This window comes from Alligator sinensis, unplaced genomic scaffold (genome assembly GCF_000455745.1).
Source record: "Alligator sinensis unplaced genomic scaffold, ASM45574v1 scaffold1485_1, whole genome shotgun sequence".
Taxonomy (NCBI): domain Eukaryota; kingdom Metazoa; phylum Chordata; order Crocodylia; family Alligatoridae; genus Alligator; species Alligator sinensis.
Window position 1 is genome coordinate 184443 of NW_005842962.1, and position 6795 is coordinate 191237.

General features: G+C 42.7%; 1 pseudogene; it reads left to right on the top strand.

The window, feature by feature from the left end:
- Positions 1-5586: 5586 nt before the first annotated feature.
- Positions 5587-6519, top strand: LOC102375092 (annotated as a pseudogene).
- Positions 6520-6795: the final 276 nt, after the last annotated feature.

Genomic DNA, 6795 nt, shown 5'->3' on the forward strand with positions numbered 1-6795 from the left:
CCCGCCCCCTCCCCCCCCCCCCGGCCGATGTGGCTGCGGGCAGTCCCTTCTTGCTGCTCACCACTGCCAACAATGTGGAGGGCAGCTGTGGGCAGTCCCTGCTCGCCGCTCACTGCTCGCTACTCTCCCCCTCCGCCGACACCGGCACCGGAGGCTGTGGGCTGTCCCCACTTTCTGCTCGCTGCCATGATGCCTCCCTCCCCAAATTGTGGGAGGCACCAGTCATGATATGAAGACTCATATCAAATCCCCTGTCAGTCTTCTCTTCTCCAGACTAAAGAACTCGAGTTCTTTCAGCCTTTTCTTATAAGTCCTGCTTCCCACAGTACTAATCATTTTTGTTTTACAACTAGACTTCCAAAACTGTCCACATGCTTCTTAAAGGGTGGGACCTCAAACTGGACATAGTACTCCAGGTGAGCTGTCAACAGGTCTGAATAGACCAGTAGACTACCTTCCCTTGATTTGCAAGTGACACTCCTTCTAATAAAACCAGGGTTGCTTTTGCTTCTTTTTTACCAAGAGCTCACTGTCATCTTATGGTCCACTCTGATCAGTATGTCCTTCACCTTAGTGGTGAAAGAACAGGTTAGGGGCTATTTAGAAAAGCCAGACATGTACAAGTTCATGGGGTTGGGTGCAATGCATGTGAGGGTGCTGAGAGAGTTGGCTGATGTGGTTGCAAAGCCACTGATCATAATCTTTGAAAACCATGGTGCATGGGGGAGGTCCCGGGCTATTGGAAAAGGGCAAGTATAGTGTCCATCTTTAAGAAAGGGAAGAAGGAGGATCCAGGGAACTAAAGATCAGTCCGCCTTACCTCCATCCCTTGGAAAATCAATGATTTTCCAAGGTCCTCAAAGAATAAATTTCCATTTGTAAGCATGTGGAGAAAAAGAAAGTGATCAGGAAAAGTCAGCATGGATTCATCAAGGGCAAGTCATGCCTGACCAACCTAATCGCCTTGTATGATGAGATGACTGGCTCTGTGAATGGAGGGAAAGCAGTGGATAGGATATTCCTTGACTTTAGAAAGGGCTTTTATATGGTCTCCCACAGCATTCTTGCAAGCAAGTTAAGGAAGTATTAGTTGGATGAATGGATTATAAAGTGGATAGAAAACTGGCTAGAATATCAGATTCAACAGGTAGTGAACAATGGCTTGATATCTAGTTGGTAGCCAGTATCAAGTGGAGTACCCCAGGGGTCAGTTCTGGGGCTGGTTTTGTTCAGTATCTTCATTAACCATCTGGAAGATGGGATGGTTTGCACCCTCAGCAAGTATAGGGGTGACATCAGGCTGGGGGGACTACTAGATACTCTGGAGGGTAGGGCTAGCATTTAGAGTGGCCTAGACAATTTGGAGGATTGGGCCAAAAGAAATCTCAGGAAGTTCAACACAGACAAGTGCAAAGTGCTGCACTTAGGATGGAAAAATCCCTTGCATAACTACAGGCTTGGGACCAACTGGCTAAAAAGAAGATCTGCAGAAAAGGACCTGGGGTTACAGTGGACAATAAGCTGAATATGAACCAACAGTGTGCCATTGTCAAAGCTAACTACATACTGGGCTTCATTTGTAGGAGTGTTTCCAGAAGACTGAGGGAAGTAACTCTTCCTCTCTATTCTGCACTGGTGAGGCCACATCTGAACTACTGTGTCCAGTTTTGGACTCCCAACTACAGAAAAGATGTGAACAAGTTGAAGAGTGTCCAGTGGAGGGCAATGGAAAGGGGCTGCGGCACATGACTTGTGAGGAGAGGCTTAGGGAACTGGGAAAATTTAGTTTAGAGAAGAGAAGACTGAGAGGGGATTTAATATCAGCTTTAACTACCTGAAGGGGGTTCTAAAGAGGATGGAGTAGGACTGTTCTAAGTGGTGGCAGATGACAGAACAAGGGGCAGGTCTACATGTGATGCTACATCGCTGTAGTGATGTGCTATGGCAATGTAGCATACACAGGTACTTACATGTGACCAGCAGCTACTTCGCTGTAGCGCCGTGCTCTTTCATTATAGTTTGCCACTACAGTGAAGTAGCTGCTAAAAATAACTGCGCCATATGTTCAGTGCAATATGGGCAGTTACTGTGCTGTGTTTTAGTAATTTCAAAAGGAAGTACTAAAGCACGGTGCACAGACAATGTCGCCATAAGGCAATGTGTGGATGTGCCCAAAGAGCAATAGTCTCAAGCTGCAGCAGGGAAGTTTAGGTTGGATATTAGGAAGGCAGTGAAGCACTGGAATGGGCTACCTAGAGAGGTGGTGGAATCTCCATCCTTGAAGTTTTTAAGGCCCAGGTCAACAAAGCCCTGGCTAGAATAAACTTATTGGGGATGATCCTGCTTTGACCAGGGTGTTGGACTAAATGGCCTCCTAAGGACCAACCCTAATTTTCTATGATTCTATTGATTCTATGAATCTTTCCAATCAATACTGCAGCCTAGCTAGTCACTCCCCAATCTGTATTTGTGCATAAAGGCTTTTCATCCCAAGGGAACAAGTTTGTACCTGTCCTTGTTGAATTTCTTCTGATACTTGCATATCATATGTTCAGTCTACCCAGGTCTTTCTGGATCTTAATCCTTCTCTCTAGTGTCTTCAACTCCACCCAACTTGGTGTCATTCACAAATTTGATTAGCTTGCCCTCAGTCCCATTGTCCAAATCCTTAATAAGATGTTAAACAATACCAGACTCAGGGCAAAACCCTGGGGAACCCTACTTGATATTTCCTCAAACAAGTCACTGAGCCATTGATGACTATTCACTGAACATTCACAAACTTCTTGAGGTTTTTTTGCCAAATGAATGGGGATTTTTTTTTAAGTTACATGACTTGTACTTCTCTTCTCCGTTGGGGCATTGTTTGAGAGTGAAATCTTCAACAGGATCACAAGGGATTGAAGCACGTCACCTAGATGTTGAATCTTTAAAATAGAAAGCATCTTCACAAGTTTAAGTCCTTACTTAAATTATCATCTATTTCATTGTGAAGAAGTCGTCTGTGTGAATCCTGAGTGAGGTGAAGATATTTTTTGATTAATTCTCACTTTCCTTTTTTTTGTTTTCTCTTTTTCTTCTCATTATGCAAATTCTTTTCATTTTTTTTTCCTAAGGTCAAACATCTTCCTGACTTTCTATAAGAAAATAATACATGTATAGAGCGAGAGAGCTGAGAAACCTGTGTGATGCTATTGTGGGTAACTAGATAAGCAATGGACTGGGGGAGGTGCTTTGCGCGGGTGTGCAAGTTAAAGGTCAGGCTATAAATCTCTCTTTTTCCACTTTTCAAAGCTGGGTGCTGATAACCAAGGGAATAGTAAGTGTACCTTAAGTTTGTGTCTAATATGTAACCATTAAAGGAATTGTACCTGCATCTTAATTCTGTATCTAAGCTAGCAAAACAAGTCTTGATCCTGGACAGGCTGTGGTTTTGTCTCTGCAGACACTGAATTACCCCCAGTTTTGGGAAACATTTCTTTATTCTTAACTATGATTTTAAATAATGATTTTTTTAAAAAATAAATGAAGATTTATGACTTATAATTTTAGGGTGGAACCTCAAAGATATAAATCATATTGAAAACCCAACTCCTGCTGGAAATCATATATACTGTTTAGACAATTTAGATACGTTCCCCTCCTGTATATTTTCTTGAAATTTAATCTGTAGTCTCATCTTTAGTTAGACATATGAAAATGTAGTTTGAATTCTGGGCCATCATCAGAAATGCTATGGATAGCATTGTGGTAAGAAGCCAAAGGCAATGGAGACACAATGCTGTAATAGTGTTATGAATGCCAAAAGATTCTGGAGATAGGAGTATCCACAAAAGTTTGCAATTAAATATTGAAAGGGACGCAAATGGTAGCAGTAGTAAAATAGACTTGTTCTAGGAAAATCTCCTGAAAATTTAGAAATACTGGCCCTGGAACTCTTGCTGTTTTAATCTTTTTTTGCATTACACTACATCTCAAACTCCACTGGACACAACAGAGGGAAAGCAAGTTTAGTAGATGCAGTAACGTGGCATTAAGAGGAGAGAGCTCTAAAGACAATGAGAGGAGAGACAATATTTGTAATCCTGCAAAAGGTATGTGTGAAAATGTGGAAGCACTGACTTGTTGTTTACTCAAATTATATAGGTTCATGTTTTTTGAGTCGATGGGTAGTTAGCTGTGTTAGTGTGAGATCAGGCAGAAGGCAGGGTAGATTTGCACCTTATAGATTAACTAAATCAGAAATGTGTAGCATAAGCTTTTGTAAGGAGTGGGCTTGCTTCATCAGATGCTCTGTTTCATATAGTCCTTTGACAGTATCAGATGAAGTATGCCCTCTATTTATAAAATCTTATTTTCTTATTTAGAGCATAATAAGCATTGCCGTGTCCTGAGCAGTCACACGGTAATGTTCCCTATGATCTCTTGCATTACTGATTCTCAGTCCCAGCCTGGAATCTCGCTGGAGTTTTAAGCCAAATCCTGTGAGGGGTCAGGGCTGGGACCAGCATTCAGAGGATTGTTGATCCCAGCCGCTGTGTCCAGCATTGGGGCCCACCCTTTAAGAAGGATGGGGAGAGTTTGGAAAGAGTCCAACACAGAGCAATATATATAATCTGGAGATTTGGAAGAATTATGAGGTAAAACTGGCTAAAGATAGGAACAGACTTCCTGGAAAAGTTGTGGACTCTCCACCCCTGGAATTTTTCAAGGGCAGATTGGACCAAAATTTGTCTGGGATAGTTTAGTCAGGGATCATCCTGCTTTGATTAGGGGCTGGAGTAGCTAAATTCATGGGATCCTTCCCAGCCATACTTTCCTATACACTTGATCATCTGAAGGACTTACAACTCCAGTGGTGGTTGCTGTTCAGGGCCCTACCCTATCCTTGTGCGCCATTTTGACTGGGGCTATTGCCATCCTGCACCTTCTTTAAGATTCCTCCATAACTCCTTTGACTCCCTTTGGCTGTGATGGCTCCTTGCTTCCATGAGCTCTCTTTTGGTTGTACTGTTCTTGGATTTCTCTGAAATGGCCTGTTTTCTCTGTCATACAATGCTGCTGAGAGGAGCAAGATCTGCTTGGCTCAGACCTCAGGACTGCTTGGTTCATACCAAGGTGTTTACTCTAAAGTGATGCAGGAACCATCTAGAAAGGCTCAGCTCTCCTGAAGCCCTCCACCTCTTTTAGTTCCTTCTTTGGACACATGTGGCCCTTAAGTTTGGGCACATCACCTTACAAAATAATGTGGCCCAGTTTATGTTGCACTGGGCCATCAAGGGGGGGCTTCATGGTGGAAGGCAACTGATTAGTCCTAAGAATGTAACTACCTGAAGGGCACGTGAGGAGGGTGAAAGGCATGTCAATCCCTTGTTATAAAGGCATTTTTTTTGTTTATAAAAGCTTTTTTCTTGTTGATTGATGCCCAGCCCCTTCAAAGCAATAACCTTCCTCACCTTTACTCTATGCTTTTAACATTTTTATAACAAAAGTTAAAAAGTCATTTGTTACTTGTAAAAGTCTTGTTAGTTGGCTGCAATCATTTACATCTTCATTTTTATTCTTATAGAAGAAGCACCTTCATGAATGGAAGCTAATAACAACACCAGGGTTTCTGAGTTCATCTTGGCGGGGCTCTTTGATTATCCCCACCTCCATGGTCTATTCCTTGGAGTCATTCTGTGCCTCTTCATGGTTGCCATCCAGGGAAATTCCCTAATCATCTTGGCTATTGTCTTCCACCCACCTCTGCACAAACCCATGTACTTCTTCATTGCTAACCTGGTTCTACTGGACATTTTTTGTACCTCCAATGTACTTCCCAAAATGATGCAGAACCTGATACTGGGGAAGAAAACAATCTCCTTTAATGCCTGCATGGCCCAGCTCTTTACTTTCTTATTTGCATGAGCAACAGAGCTTGTTCTCTTCACTGCCATGTCCTTTGATCGGTACGTGGCCATCTGTCATCCTTTACACTATGTAACCATCATGACCAAAAAAGTTTGTATCACATTAGCAGCTAGTATCTGGTCAGTTGGAGCCTTCAGTTCTCTAGTGAACACACTGCTCATGCTGCATCTAGATTTCTGTGGGCCCAACATCATCCAGCACTTCTGTGAGATCCCACCTCTGTTGGCATTGTCCTGCAGCTCAACTTACCTCAATGAAGTCATGGCCTTCATGGCCAATATTTTCCTAGCTATGGTGAATGTTTTGTTAATCACCATGTCCTATGGCTTCATCATCAGGAACATCCTGAAAATTCAGGGCTCAGAAGGGAAGCAAAAAGCCTTTTTTACATGTTCCTCACATCTTGTTGCAGTTGGCCTCTACTACTCCACTATCATCTACACCTACATACATCCACCCTCCAGCTACTCCCTGGAGAAGGACAAGATGGTGGCTGTGCTCTATACACTTGTGACTCCTGTGCTGAATCCTCTAATCTACAGCCTGCGCAACAAAGAGGTCAAAATGGCCTTCAGGAAAATCCTTCCATTCTTCAAGAGAAATTAATTTTGGCAATAGTGAACTTGATTCCTTGTGACCGTACGACATCTGTTCTGGGTCCACATCTGATGTGAACTACTGCATTATACTGGGCTTTAATAGACACTGGTTAACATCCATCTTTATATTAGCTGAAATTGTCCTTTGTTTTTATCCCCTAGTGGCCAGGTTCTATTTCTCCTGTTAGTCATATTTGTAGACTTTGGGCTCTTACATGTGATTTTTTTCTACCTTACTCGAGTCTGTGGGAAAGGATAAGGCAAAAAGTGAGTGTGTCATCCT